Consider the following 12,846-nt stretch of genomic DNA (forward strand, 5'->3'; position numbering starts at 1 on the left):
GTCCTAATCATAGTAACAACTTTATATTAAGCTTTTGCACCAAGCATCATGTAAACATCGTTCCATGTCTTTATAACCATCGTTTTAAAGCCCATCCACATTCTATTACACTGGTGTCTCACAATCGACCTAACAACGCTCTGCAGACCAAGAAAGTGAGTAGAAGAAAATGATAGCTGCGGAGAGAAACCTAAGAAAGAGAACACTGTTCCGTGCCAATATCCAGCCATGCTATAATTTTTGATGCTAAGATCCCATTAGCTATAAGTTATTCTCAAGGTTTTAAATTTGACATTTATCCCATTTACCCAGAATGGCGGATACACAGGCTCTGGCAGTTAATTAGGTATTCTAGGTAAAGAAGATTGATTATAGATATATTATTTTTAAACCCCACTTTACTCAAGTTGGTTTCTGGACACATTAACTCATTTTCTTTTCTTTTCTTTTTTTTTTTTTACAAATATATAGAAAAGGGATAGTGCATCTCACTTTGCTAACAAACTAGGAGATCACTTTGAATTCTGAATCTCTTAACTGCAAACATATATAGCACTTAAAACATTTTAAATAAATGGGTTTTCAAGCATAGAACCAGCCCCAATGATAATAATATACTATTTAAAAAGACCCAAGGCAATGAATTCCATTTCCAATGGAAAAAAAGAACTGTGCAAACAAGCTTATAAACAACTTCTGCTTGTGTATGCATGTGTGCCAGTGCTATAAAATGTATCTTTTAATAAAACCTTGACCCAAATGCCAGCAATTTCAGAAAAGGATTTGGGTGGGGGGAAGAAGAAAGTTATTTTAGATAGGAACAACCACTATCTTTTACCTAATCTTCAATAGATACAATTTAAACATGTATAGCTGCTGTGTAACACTTCACACAATTCCTGTGTACTACAGCAACAACAAGATTTAAATAAAATTATATATTTAAACACCGAGTCAAGACTTCACATAAAAATACCATCCTCTTTTTCCCCTCTGAGTTTCTAAAGAAAATATGACATACGTTTCCCCCAAAACTGCAGCTGTTCAGGAATTTTTAGGAGACTTTTGTTCATGATCCTAATTCCTAATCCCTGGCTCTTTGTTCTTGGGGACAAAATACCCTTTCCTATGGGTCTGTCTTCTAATTATTTTGGTTAATATGGTGACGATTAAAAGGTAAATTTTAAATATTAAGATTTATGATATCTTGAATTTGACTTATGCCACACTGCTGAGGTAAAAATGAAAGGAACACCATGGTAAAGCTGAGAAAAGCAGTTTGAACAATTTTGATTTCTTCTTTCCTGTGACCTCCTTTTGTCATCTTAAACCACAATAAACAGATACTGCATCTCTTTGTGTTGTAGTGCTGAGGTTATGGAAGTGACAGGAAACACATCTCAGTCCATTGCTTGGAAAGTCCTGATAGCTGAGTGACAAGTCTAGTAAGCAAGGAGCTTTAAGATAAATGTATTTCATGTTTTGCACACAAATGCAGAACTTGTATAACCATACGACTTCATAGTTGTGATCTCCAAAAAGAAGGGATTTCTCCTTTATCTTCTTTTTGCAGTGACTGTAAGAACCCCAAAGCTCTGAGCTTCTGAAGTGTCAGAGGCAGAGCCAGTCTAGTCAATGTAGCGGCAATGTTTTATCCATTCAGCACGGGTTTATTTTCCCTTATGTTCTCAAAGGCGATTCATTGGTTCAGCTTGGTGATATTAACAGCTAAGAATACTCATTCATTAGTAAAAGTAGAAGCAATTTCAACCCAACAAATCAGAAATGTTTATTATTTTACATTGAATTGAATATTTGACGCGAACACCTTTCTACAGACAGAACACAAGTACCTTGAAGGCTCTTCACACCTGTATTCAGGAGGAATGTAGGATGCTGTGAACACTTCTTAAAGATTTAACATTTGACTGTAGTGTCCATATGGTGATGAATTTTTCTTATGAGCCCCATGATAAAAAGACTTAAAGATGACTTTGAGAAAAAAATGAAAGAAATTAGGTTTATCAGGTTCTGTTAAATTGTTACATCTGTCTTGCTTAAGTTTTTCTTCATTAATTTATATCCACCCAATTACATAAAGCAAATTTGGGAGAAAAAAGATTATAAAGAACATGTTGGTAGGTTTTTTTTTTTTTTTAGATACATCCAATCACATGTTGGCCTTAGGTTTAACTGGCATGGCCAATTTATTAACCATATAGTATGAGGTCATAATCATAGAAAAGGAAAAATATCAATCCTGAGGCATTTCCTTTAAGTTATATTATTAGAAGGAATTAAACAAAAAGGACCAATAAGATTTTTCATATCTCATAAAAGTAATGTGCATTCATTCAACCACCTGACAAATATTAATCGAGCACTTACTATACAGCAGTTCTGGGTTAAATAGAAGAGTGAGTAAAACAATGTCCATGCTTTCATGGTGGTGGAGGAGACAGGCAATAATCAAGTAACTAATAAGGACTATGGTTTAGGTGGCGATGGGGGCTCCGAAGTGCATGAAGGAGGGAAGACTAACAGAAAATAATGAGGGGAGGGTCACCTGAGCAGAGACTTGAGTGGTGTGAATGAGCATCCTTTGGGAATGACTTGCACGCAGAGGAATCCACCTGCCAAAGGCCCCGCGATGCAAACGAATGTGGCATGTTCTGGTCAGGGAGGCGGACAGCAGCCAGACTGCAGTCATGATGGGCCTTGCTGGCAGAGGGAAGAAGTTCACATTCTATTCTAATGAGCGAACAAAACCACTGAAGGGTTTTGGCAGAGCAATACAATAATGTAATCTGCCTGATACATGCGAAAAACCACTCTGGCTGCTGTGTAGAGGAGAAACTGGGGAGGCGCGAGCAGAAACGAGGAGCGAGTTAGGAGGCTACTGGGCAAAGTGTATTTTTTCCAGAGGTTATTTTGTTGGAGATGCCCATCATTAGGCTCCTGAATGAGAAGTTTACTACGTGAGAATATGATCGAATTTAAGCAAACATCTCCAAATGGACAGTGGGCACGTGGACTTGCAGCGTTTTCACTTATGTATGCGATTCCTTTTCAAATTTCCAACTTACCACTTTCTTCCCCATTCCAGTTCTGTGCATTAAGTTACTGTCAATTACAGATTTGTGGTGAAAAATAAAAACGTCAATAAAACGAATTACCTTAAACTGGGTGCATCCTTCACACTTAGCAAATGCTAAAGAGAACAACCTTCCTAATTTTAAGATGTGCTGTGTGAACTCCTCTTTTCCAAGCTTCCCTGGTCTTTTGTGATTAATTTTAGAAACGGGAGAATGGCCTGTTTAAGAGCAAATGAGTCATGATACAGCTTAATATCTAGAAACCTAACATCACCCTCCTCCACAGAGAATATTATTTCCAAGCATGAAATGAATCTGTGCATTTTAAAATACATTCTTTTATACGCTAATCTCATACCAAGATACATTTCTCATGAGCGTGAAGAGCAGCAACCTGTGTGAGTTCCACACGGATTCCTGCCCTGGCACAGTTGGGCAGGTAGTAGGCACGCCCCTGGGAAAGCAGCGGTCACACCGGAAAGAAACCAAAGACTACAGACTGGCTCCTCTGTCATCTCTCGGCCTCTCGAATTGTGATTGGTTAAAGTCTTTCCAGATTAACTGTATAATTAGCAATTACTTTAAGGATTATAAATCTAAAACATGCAGTTGACAAAATGAGCATTTCCTTTTAATGGATTTCTTTTCTTCCCATTCACATTGAACCAAAAAATAGTCACTAAGTTAAAAGTGATCACACAGTTAGCAAGCACGGCTCACTGGGCATCATGCATAATTTTATTAGGTTTCAACTTATTTCAAACATTGAAGAATCCTCCCCATAAGGAAAAAATATTTTAAAAAAGAAGGAAATTCCCTATCTAAAGACTAACTTAGAGTCAGAAAATGGATGGTATGGATTCTGAGAGGATCTCAGGAAACATTTTACAGATATTTTATTATGACCAAGGAAATGATTTGCATTCTATTCTGGGATCAGAGATTTCACTTTTTTTCATGTACTCTATTTAACAAACATTAATGATCACTTACTATGACTCAGAAATCATACAAAGCATTGGAGATATAGAGATGAATAAGATTTAGGGGAAAGAAAATATTACAATATAACATAGCCAAAAGAAGTCTTCCTATGGTAAACTGTTACATTAATGGCCTGAGGGACTCACCCCTTCCAGGATCCACACCCTGCATATCCGCCCTCTGTGACAGTGAATTCTGTGTGTCAACCTGACTGGACCAGGGGAGGCCCAGACAGCTGGTCACATTATTCTGGGTGTGTCCATGAGGGTGTATGTTTTTTTTGGATAAGATTAATATTAAAATCAGTATACTGAGTAAAGAAGGTTACTTTCCCTAATAAAAGCCTAAATGGAACCAAAAGGCTAACCCTCCCCTAAGTAAGAGAGAATTCTTCCTGCCTGATGACCTGGGAACTGGGACACGGGCTTTTCCTGCCTTTGGACTCCAACCAAAACACTGGCTCCGCCTGTGTCTCGAATCTGCTGGCCTTCGGACTGGAACTACACTCCTTGCTGTCCCGAGGGTCCAGCCTGCTGACCAACTCACCCTATAGATCTCGGGACCTGCCAGCCTCCACAGTCGCATGAGCCAGTTCCTTGTAATAAACCTCTTTGTGTGATAAATAGGCAGAGACAGAGTATGGGTTCTGTTTCTCTGGAGAACCCCAGTGAACCTGCCTTCAGGGGGACTCTGGGCTTGGCCATGTGATGCTTTGACCAAGGGGACAGCAGGAGACGATACCAGCAGAAGCTCATTAGGTGCGTGTGCACTGTGGCTTGCTCTCTGGGGAAAGCGGAGCACCATGTCAGAAACCTGTGCTACCCTCCTGGAGAGGCCGGCGTGAGGGAGGACCAAGGCATCCTGGCCAGCAGCCCCAGCGAACAGCCAGGGCTGCCACCTTGTGGGACTCTATAGAGTCCCTTGGGAAGCGTGAGGCAGAAGAGCGGTGCGATCATATATTTATTACATGTATAGCAACTGGAGTACCACTGGGTGGCCACATACAAGAGAAACAGTCCAGCTCAGTAAGACCAAATCACAGCACACAGCACACGATGAGGCCATCGCTGAGATGGGGGCTGTGACGATGGAGAGGACAGACGGAGCCAGAGCCCGCAGAACTTGGAGACAAAGGAGGTGGCGACAACCAGGTTAATCACGAGGCTCCGGCTGGGAAACTGTATAGAGCAGATGGTATGGCATTGTTTGCAACGCAGATTAGTAAGCATTGGCTTGGAGAGTGGAGGGGACCCCAGGAGAATGGCCAGAGTGAAGAGAACGGCGACACACATCGAGCATGACATCCTTGACACAGAGAGCGTGAGCCCTCCTTCCACATCGAGGACATCATCTGGAGACCCCTCACTCAGTCAGGACGACTCAATGCCTAACGGTGATGGGACAGGGAACATGTCAACGGCACTCTTCCTGTAACCCGGCTTTTCCTCTTGGCATGTCGGCCTCAAAATATATGTCCGGGGAATATGTTGGATTATAAAAATAGAAGTGTTGAATGAATAAACAAAATGGTTATAACAATGGACCTTCTCCTGCCCGTCTCCCCTCTTGCTAGTACCAGACTGCATGACTGAGAGCATCCTCTCCCAGCCCTGGTATAACAACATGAGGGCACAGCTGCTGGGGACGGTGCTCCCCCATTTGCTTCATCTCTCATAGCCACTACTGAAGGCCGACCAGCATTCCTAGGAAGGGGTTCATTTGATTATTAGGATTGTTTTTTTTGTCCTCGGTCTCACTGTAAACAAATCAATGTCACAGTGAAACGCTAGCTAGAAAATCCTCAATAAACCTTCCTCCTTCTCCTAGCCCCGAGCAAATGTATTTCTTTTTGTCCACAGACTCTCCCTGAGCCTCCTGCTGGAAATTCATTAAGTAGCAGGAACAGAAGCCAGAGCCAAGGTGAGGAAGGTGCCAGCTAACTGAATGGGACTTGTACATCAGCTTGTAGAAAATGACTCACCAAGATGCATGAACAAGCCTGTGGCATGAGCCCAAAGGCTCTCTGGGCTGGTCTTCAGCTTTGGGTGAAGCCACTTGAAATGAGTCTTTCCAGAAACCCGGTGTCCTGGGAAGTCCTAGCTTCCACTTTCTTCAGAAAAATCCAAATGAAGTCTCCAAACTGCTCCTGGCTCTCACCTGGTGCCATCGGCCCACTGCGTTCTAGTCTAAACTAGGATACATGGTTGGGCTTGCTTGTGAGTGCTTTTATTGTTCATATTTCAGAGTTTCATCATTTCAAATCTCTTACTCTTTTAAGATTTCTCCTAGTCACAATGACTCCAGACCCTGTCCACAAAGAGAGAGCCTTCGTAGGTAGAAAAACTGCCCGTGAAGTTGGCTTTGCTGATCAACCACATGGCACTAAGGAAAGAGAACAGGCTTGCAAGTGTTGAGACCTGGTTCAAAGCTTGGTGCACCAGTTACGACTGGGCCCTAGCAAGTCACTTAACTACCCCCGAGTCTCGATTTTCACATTTGTATAATGGGAACGATAATATATGCCTTGTGCATTACGCATGTAATCCCCCAAAGTAATTATCTGAAAAAAATAATGTTTATTCATATATATGACTTCCCACTAAGGATAAACTGTTAGAAGACAAGGACCATGTTTTTTCAAACTAGAAGTGCATTCTGTGCTCAACCACACGCATGCCCCTTCTCACTGGCCAGAACTTGGGAGGTGGGGACAATGGACATTCCAGCATCCATCTGTCTCCCATAGTTCTCATCAGAACTGCAGACGAGGGGGGAAATCTCTGGGGCTACTTTTAATTCCCAACGCAAAAGTACCGGGAGTCCCTTCCCTTGTAGGAAACGCTTCTTTTGCTGTGACTATTGTACAGAAAGGAATCCACCCACCAAAGGTAAGAATTAGCACGGAGACTTTTTGTTAGGTTTATTTCCCTGAAATAATTTGTTTTTAAGGCTTCCCATGGCATCAGAGCACGTGAGGAATGCCACCTGTGGGCACGTGCAGGGGGAATTCCAGGACCTGGCAAGGGCTTCCTCAGAGGTGTATCCAGGGGTGAGCCCAGCAGGATGTGCAGAACACTCTGGTTTCTGTTGTAGGTGTTCCTTTCACTGGACTTCTTGCAAATACATGTCACCTGAGTGTGTGTGCCACGGGATAGCAGCATTGGGCAAGAAGCGTAACTCCCTGAAGCCAGCAGTAAAACATGAAAATATGGGTCTGTTTGTAAAAAAAAAAATTTTGAAAAGAACTGTAATCCATCTGAAAATGTCACCACCTTCAGGAAGCCTTCCCTCATTCACCCATTAGATGCTCTCTCCTCCTTCGCTTAAACTCAACAGCATTTTATTTCTTCCTCATTTATGCAGCTACCCTATGCAACCTTGAGAGTAATTATTTGCATGCTTGGCTCATCCACGTGAAGTAAGAGGCTGTACTGGTAGGGCAGAAATGGAACTGTGTTCACCTTCGTATCTTCACAGCATAAAGCCCTTCATAAATATTTAGCGATGGAATAGAATTTAGGGCCGAAAACAACTTTAAAGACCACGAAGTTCGTCCTCCATGTTTATAAAAGAAAACCAAGGTCTAGAAAAGTTTGCAGGGACCTGGTAGGGCAGGGCGCCCAGTTCCCCTCTGAGCTCCCTCAGCTGAATTCCAAATGCCACTTCTCAGCACTGATGCCTCTTGCAAATCTCACTTCACTTAGTTCAAGCATACGAAACCCTTTCGGGCACAACTGGGTTTGCTCACGGAATCGTCTGATTTCGTAGTAAATGTAAAAGCACACTGAGAAAATAGAAGATTTGCTCATTTATACCTAGATTTGTTTTAAAAGTTCTGAGTTTTGTTATAAAGGAAGATGTGAAATGTTGAATTTTAAACAATCGAGCAGCCTTTCTTTATTCAGTCGGTCTCTGAGACACCAAAAAAGAACCGGAGAGCAGAGAATTCTCAAGACCGCCATCGAGAACACAAAGCAATTTTGCTTTCTTGACATGTAGCCCTCTGTGGAGTCCAGCCTCCCACCAGACAGTACTTCTGCTTTGTAGCAATTTGCTCAACAGGTTCTATTTTGGGTTCTGTTTATAGTTGGTGCTCTCAGCTTCTTCAAATGGCTCCATCTTATGATCTTCATAGGCTTGAAGCTGTACGCAGATCAGAAGCAAGCTTCCCTGCCTTTTCCCCAATTAATGTCATTTGTGCCCTTGCTCTGGGAGGCACCAGCTGACAGGTGACACCACCTGTACGGATGTCGGCCGTCTCCCAGGTGAGGTCCACTGATGACCCAGGAAGTTATTTTTAAGCCACCCGAATTCTGTGCAAGTGTATAGCTCAGATGTAAGACGTGCGAAGTCCTACATGACAAATTTCTCCCTGGAAGTGCCAGGGGCACTAGTGAACATGTATGGGGGTGGGGGGGGTGGGGGTGGGGGGACAGTTAAACAAAAGTGCAAACAAAAATGCAAGGAAAGCTTGTCACCTCCAAGTGCTTTGAGACATAACGGATCACTACCTTCCTCTCACTTTCTTAAACATCCACACATCAAATGCACAAAGTAAACGTGCCCAAGGTGTTAAAATACTTGTTAAGCATTTGTGTCATTTTACACCTATCACATAAGAACTTTTCTCTCAAACAGGTGTGTGTGGGTGTGACCACATTACGGCTTTGGGAGCAGGACTGCGATTGGTACAATTCTCTGAAAGGGCCACTTGGCAGCTTTTCTCACTTAAGGTACACAAAGTGTGGAAGAAAATGATTTAATGTACGAGTGTACACACACATACACACATGCACACATCCTGGAAGGGGCCGAGGAAACGGTGTTCCATCTAGCAAGGTGGGCTTCATGAACAGACATCAGTTAAGCAGAACGGAGATTATTCCAAGAACAGGGAGGGGTTCCAGACTGAAGGACAAAGAGGCTGGCTCGCTGAAACTTTAGCTAGCAAAGGGAAATCTCAGGCAGAGCCGGCCCCTTGAGCCCCCACCAGTCCTCCCCAGTCTGCCTCCTCACCCCATCATGGCCAGAGCAGTCACATTTGCCCACTCCCCCACCCCCCACTCCCCAAAGCCAAGCAAGGCGATCTTCCCTATCGTACCTGTGCACCATGTCCTTGTTCATGTCTTAACTGGAGGGAGGTGAGGAAGAACTATTTCTGTACATAGACTGGTTTTGTCTTAGTTCTCTGTGGTCACATAAAATCCGGGAGGTGGGGCAGGGATGCTGGGGCCACACACCTGGAGACACACATTCTGCACCAAACCAAAGTGCCTTTCCAGTACCAAACAGGAAGAGCCCTGCTTGTCCTGTGAGCCAAGTCCATCCCTTCTTTCCAGCGTGTGTGATTCCTGGCTCTAAAGATTCACAGCGCCAGTGAATGAGTGAACCTTTAATGCTAGGCTCTTCAGACGTCTTTCCTTTTCCTTCGCTATTTGGTGTGCACGGGGTCGCACTTAAAGTCTCAGAAGCAACGGCTTTTACCTCTAGACGTGGTGGTAGGGGATGTCTGAGAACACGGCTCCCCTGGCGGAGGCGTGCCTGATTTCCAGGGGGGCCTGCTATTGAATCCAGAGGCCCTTTCTCCTCCTAGGTGCCCCACACTCCCACGTCCTTTCAACAGGACCGCTCTTTGAGACTTGAAGATGATCTCTGTTCAGAACATTTAATTCTCTTCCTATCTGATTATTGTAATCTGGGTTCTGCTCTTTTATTTTCCAGTACTCTTCCTTTCCTTTCACCCGGGAGATGGCAGAGCAGGTATAGTGTGTGTGGACTTTCCCCAGTGGGTCCTTGTCACCTGTGAACACCCAGGGTCTGCTGAGCTCAGTGAAGCCATTATTAAGGCTCACACAGACTGTGCAGCGTAAGCGTTCACTGTGGTGTGGAAAAGAATCATAACTGATCAATTTTAAATTTTCAGGGAAAAAATGTTTCAGGTAGTTTTTCCTCTTACATTATACAGGGTGGGCCAAAAGTAGGTTTACAGTTGTTTGTATGGAAAATAATAATAAATAACATAATACAGGAAGAAACTCTGTGTTTCACATATGCACAACTGTAAACCTAATTTTGCCCTGTATTTCTTTTTTTTTCCTCATCCTTCGGCTCCTTTAGCTAGTCTTTCTCATGTCCTTCAGCACTTTTCTGAACGTCTGAACAGAACTTTCAATGACTCCACCAGGGGTTAGACACCAACATGCTCTGCTGGAGCACAGCCAGGCCAGTGGCCTCTGTCTCTTTCCCTTTACACCCTTCCAGGTCTTTAATTCTGTGACTTTAAACCCCTTGGGAAAAGGGATGAAACAAGAAAATTCCTACCATCTCAGCTCAGTTCTGTGTCCTGAAACTTTCATGCTTTTCCAACTACCTCCTGGTACGGTTCATCTTGCAACGTTTGTAAAATAATAAAATCATCCTGCGTAACAGACAGAAGACACTTCTTGTGCTGTGGCCACAGAAAACCTAATCACAGGTCCCTTAACCCCGGGGACCAAAATTTCCACCTTGGAAGAGAACACACAATTCTTTGTGAATCAGACAGTCAAGACTCACTGATTTTTTTCAAACATCTCATGTACTTCTTTTTCTCTCACATATTAAAAAAGAAAAAGAAAAAGAAGTTCACCTCTTATCAAAGGTTCATCTTTACTTCCATGGATTTAAAAATGTGAGGCTCAGTACCTACAGCAAGTCAACACAAAATGAGGAGGAAGAGACCTCAGCTGGACGTCAGATCACAGGTGCGCCTCCCGCTGTATTTCACACCACGCTCACCTTCACTAAAGCTTCCTGCCTGGTTGCAGGCTCCTAGAGTAAGCGGACCACAGAGCAATCATCCCAACGGCATAAAACTTCTGAGTGTGATAGAGGTTGCTAAAAATAATTAACAGGCATGAATTGATCTCTAGCAGGCATAAACCAAGACTTTCCCTTGTCAACAAGACTGTCCAGTGCCCACTGAGATGTACGGTACCTATCCCGGTGTAGAATCAAAAGCTTACAGCGAATTTGTAACGGAATTGCAGAGGCGATCAGAGAGTTGGCCCATGGCCGCTTCAGGAAATTGTTAAATCAGCATCACACTCCTGAATTTATTTCCTCCTATGTCCCTGCCCTTCCTCTCCCGTCCAGACTGCCAGAGTTCCTCAGCTCTCTCCTGGGCCCTAATCTCTTTTATTTTCACTCTACACCCTCTGTCTAGGCAAGACGCTGCTTTAAAAACAAAAAACAAAAGCCTGTATCTTCAGGATATGCCCCACTTCTCATCTCCACTCCTAACATTCACAACAACTGTCTTCTCGATGTCTGACTTCTCAGATGGAATACATCCAAGTCAGACCCTTGGTCTGATTTACCCCGTGGCCTCAAAGATGCTCTCCCTTTGTTCCAGAGACCTGGAAGTCTTTTTCAATATCTCTGTGTCCCTGACCCCACAATGGCCAAGAACTACTGATTCGGTGCCTCGGTGTACCCTAAGTGCGTTCACTCTGCCTGTCCCATTGCCTCCACCTACTCCAAGCTCCCAACTTCTTGCCCTGGACAGCAGGTGTCTCTGTGCTGTGTTCTCCATCTGCTGATGTTTCCCCATCTTCACCTGCACATCAAGCCCACTTCCTACCCGATTCGTTTTCTGCCAAGGAACCACAGCCCCCTTATAAGATGCAAATAGGATCAAAGCATTCCTAGGTTAAAACCTTTTCCTGAGTCCCCATTGTTCCTGAGGCTGTGTTCAAAATGCTAAACCAGACGTCTGACGTCCAGCCTGCTCGGGCTCGTTCATACTCTGAACTCCTCCCCACATCAGGGGGTTCTCACGTGATCTTCCCTTTGTCAGAAAGAGCTCCTTATGCCCCAGCATGCATGCACGCACGCACACATACACGCACACACACACGCCCTTTGCTGCCCATCTCCTGCTATTCCAGAAGCTTGGTTTGAATGCCATTTCCCCGGGAAGCCTTCTGGCCACCTATAGGAGAACCCTTAGGTAAACGCACTCAGCACCTGCATCCCTTTTTAATTGATATTTTAATGCCTTATCTGCCCCCATATTAAGTACTCAATGAGTGTATTTTACCAAAAGAACAGAGGTGGAAGGAGGAAGAAGCAGGAGGAGGGGGTCAGGCAAAAGCTGTTCCCAGCCCTGTAGCTTGTACCCCCCGCCCCCATTCTTGATGGGGCCGATAGGAGAGGAGACAGAAGACATGAAATGGAAGGTGGCGTTGAGAATAATGAGCAAGGAGGTGAAAGGTGAGGAGCACCACATGATGCTTTTCATTTGCACCCATTTTTATCTCTAAGACGCCCCAAATGGAGACAAGTAAGGGGAGTATGGAAAGGGGGGCAGGGTGACACCACACAGCTTTTTCGTATGCAGGTGCGTCCCTCAGCGTTTGTGGACTGTGCCCCTTGGTCCGCGAGGTCAGAAAACAAGATCCTCTCGGAAGCTGCCTCTGGCCCCCGTATTCTGTGAGCCTTTGCGGGGTGGCGGGGGCCCAGAGCCGGGGCACCCAGTCTATGCTGCCTCCGCCAGCATCTTAACCAAGATGCGACATGTTCCCACACGCCCAGGGTCCCCGGTAAGTTCCTTCATTACATGTGTTAAAAATCGCAAAGCTGAATTGCTCAAGCTCCCCCTGAATATGCCGTCTTCTGGGAGGGGGAGAACTCAGTCCTGGCTCCACTGCAGAGGCCACTGGGGAACCAGTGTCCTGAAGGGAATGAACGCCGATGGCAGAAATCACTCAAAGCATGCAATTTCAGT

At 44.3% G+C, this 12,846-nt stretch overlaps 1 protein-coding gene across 2 annotated transcripts in view; it reads right to left on the minus strand.

Annotated features, from left to right (window-relative positions):
- The window catches only part of PRKCA (protein kinase C alpha), a 343,109-nt gene that overhangs the window by 179,566 nt on the left and 150,697 nt on the right, over positions 1–12,846 (minus strand). The gene's annotated exons all lie outside the window — the stretch shown is intronic.

Source organism: Furipterus horrens, unplaced genomic scaffold (assembly GCF_987537825.1).
Source record: "Furipterus horrens unplaced genomic scaffold, mFurHor1.1.pri manual_scaffold_11, whole genome shotgun sequence".
In the NCBI taxonomy this organism is placed as follows: domain Eukaryota; kingdom Metazoa; phylum Chordata; class Mammalia; order Chiroptera; family Furipteridae; genus Furipterus; species Furipterus horrens.